We start from the raw sequence: 2,957 nt of genomic DNA, 5'->3' as shown, positions 1-2,957 counted from the left end.
CTTTTTTCCTTCTTCGCCCCCGGCCCCTTTTTTTTTTTTTTTTTTTTTTTTTTTTTTGAGAGGTTTTTGCTATAGGGCGCGTGCGCTCGCCAGAGAGACAGAAAGTGAGAAATCACCCCTCAAGGGGGATGACCACGCCGCAATCTCTTCTCCTCCATTCTCCTCTCAGGATCTTGGGCATGCATGCACATGCGCCTGGCGTGAGTTTAAGCCACCAGGTCCTGGACTCAAACCACAGTCGGCTACATGGGAGTTCAGCAACATAGCCATTACGCTAATTGCTGGTCCTGCCCCTTCTATTTAGAGACTGTCTTAGAAGTGTTGCCTGGGCCTGCATAGCGAGTTCCCGTCCTCGCTGGGAAACCAGCACCTATGCGGCCTCATCCAGGGGGTGCTTCTCTCCCCATCCTTCCTCCTTTCTGGGACAGTCTTCTCTGCTCCCATGCCCCACACCACCCCTCTTCCCCATCACCTCCCTGGCCTGTCCCCCATGCCAGCCCCTTCCCCCTGGAAACAAGCACTAAAGGCTAGAGATCCTGGATGTGTCCTGGAACCTCTTCTGCCATGTTTTCTGGGTGACCTTATCAGAGCCCAGGGCTTTGAATCCCAGCCTCATGCAGGGAAGCCAACTTGTCGCCAGTGTAGGCCTCTCCCCTGGGGTCCAGCTGCCCACTCCCATCTCCACTCAGGTGTAATGAACAAACACCCCACACTGCACCTCCTAGGGACCCCTATCTTGAGACCTGACACCACCATTCCTTGGGTTACTCGAGCCCCACACCCCAGTCGCATCCTTGACCCTCACCCGCTACATCCGTCTGCTGGCAGGCCCCGCTGGTCTCTTCAAAACGGTCATTCCCACTTGCAGTGCGCCTGCGTCATGTCCCCATCGTGTGCTGCCTGGACTCCTCAGGTGCCCCCTCCTGCCATGCCCTTGAATTGTCCATTCCACCTCCTGAGTGAGTTTAAAATGATAAGAGTCTGGTCCCATAGCCTAGTGATTAGGGAAGCCAGATTTTATACGGCCAACTTTGGCTCCAATCCCAGTCCTGGTGTCTTGAAAAAATACCAGGTGTGTGTGTGTGTGCACAGCTAAAACCCCAATAGGATGGAAAGATGGAAGAGAAGGGACTGCAGCAGGCCGAGTCCCAGTGGGGCCCTGTCCCCGGCACACTCGTCCCCTCTGGCAATGAGGACGAACGCTGTGAGGCTTAGCCACAGTCGCACACGCTGGCTGACTGCTGAGGCCATGTGGGAGCCCCTCTCTGTGAGGTGATCCAGCTCATTCAAAGCCAGGCATGGCAGGGCACACCTCTGGTCCCAGCAGGAGAATTGTGAACCAGCGAGACCCTGCTTTAAAACCCTGTGAGAGCAGCCCGTCTGTGAACCCTCTGACAGCTGCAGACCATTCACTCTCAGGGCCAGGCAACCCACAGGACTCCGCCCGTCCCAGTCCGCTCTCGCCCTCCAGCCACACTAGCCTCTGGTCCCCGCCCTTGAGCCCTTCCCTGCTACCGGGCCTTGGCCTTGCTTCTCCTCTGCATGGCTCACTCTCCCCTGCTGTTCCCAGGCTGGCTCTTTCAGTCCTGGCACTGTCACAGTGCCTCAGGGACGCCCACCCTGGCCACTCAGCTAAAATGGCCCAGTGCCTTCCCAGTTCCTCTGCGTGAGCTCCCTCCACCCCTGCACCTAAAACCTGTGCTCCTCCTGCTGGTGGGCCCTCGGCCGTCCATTCCTGGCAAGCTTGGCCCTGTGGAGTCCCTGGGCCCAGTGCCTGTCATGTGGTTGGCAGTCAGGAAGCCCTAGGGGCTGATGGAGTGGAAGCTGAGCTCTGGCACCAGGGCTTAGGGGCAGACCATGGCCCTGAGGGGTTTGAGCTCAGAGTTCTCCTGCCCCTCCTGCTGCCCCTCCCCTACTCTTCGCAACCGTCTCCTGCCCAGAGCTCCGGCCTCATCTCCCTCCCACCTCTGAGCCCTGGTCTGCTCTGTCTGGCCCCTCCTGCAGCTCCTGCTGCCTTGGTTTTGAGAAACATGCCATGTGCGTCCCCCACACCCAGCAACCTCACCTCCTCCAGACAGGTGGTGTCCGCCAGCTTCACTTTGTAGATGAGGAAGCCGGTGCCCAGAGACACGGGTGACTTAGCCAGGGCCCAGCTGGTGCAGAGGGGCCAAGCCGTGAGCCTAATTCCCAGGCTGCACCAGGCCTTCCCGCTCAGCTCTGGAGTGGCTGCTTACTGTCATGGCAGTCGTCCGGCAGCATTTGCTGGGCACCCACAGTGTGCAGCCCCTGTGTTCAGGGAGCCCCCAGGATGCTAGGGAGGTAGGGAGCCTCGACAAGATGGAAGAACTTGCTGTGTGGGCAGGTGGGAGCTGTGGGAGGTGCAGGCAGACGGGTTGCGAGGAGGGAGCCACAGCCCCGTGGACAGTCCGGTAGTGTGGCTGTGGCTGTGTTAGCATAAGTCACCCGCTGTCTGGGCGCGGCTTCCTCACCTACAGAGTGAAGCTGGCGGACACCACTTTTCACCGTGCCTCAGTGGCTGTTTTGCACACTCCCCAGCAGACTCCCTGGGATGATCACACTGCCTGGGAGGATACTTGAGCTCAGATGGGCCTGAGCTGAGCCAGGGGCCCCTCCCTTGGCATCCAGAGCTCCAGACCCGCGCAGAGAGGGCCGGGTCCGTTTATTCTTCCCTCCGTCTCCTCTTCGCCTTCCTCAAGCACCAGCCCTGGGCTAGGGACGGAAGACTTTAGGTCAAGCCAGCCCCAGACCAGAGCCAGGCTGTGTGGCACCGTGGGCAGCCAGAGATTTGCCGGGAGGATCGGAGGGTGCCGTCTGGGCCATCCCGGCATAGGGCAGGATGTCACAAGCTGTGCTCGGCCCTTTCCAGATTCCGGGGGGCGGGGCCCGGGGAAGGGGCGGAGAGAGCCCGCCCCGCCCCGTCCCTCTGCCGTCTGACG

General features: G+C 60.0%; 1 protein-coding gene across 1 annotated transcript in view; it reads left to right on the top strand.

Moving 5' to 3' along the window:
- Positions 1–2,957, top strand: part of EPHA8 (EPH receptor A8) — a gene marked incomplete at its 5' end in the record, with an annotated part of 34,178 nt that overhangs the window by 23,641 nt on the left and 7,580 nt on the right. The gene's annotated exons all lie outside the window — the stretch shown is intronic.

The sequence above is a fragment of the Tupaia chinensis genome, unplaced genomic scaffold (assembly GCF_000334495.1).
Source record: "Tupaia chinensis unplaced genomic scaffold, TupChi_1.0 Scaffold000146_1, whole genome shotgun sequence".
In the NCBI taxonomy this organism is placed as follows: domain Eukaryota; kingdom Metazoa; phylum Chordata; class Mammalia; order Scandentia; family Tupaiidae; genus Tupaia; species Tupaia belangeri.
This window is presented reverse-complemented; position numbering and strand designations above follow the sequence as displayed.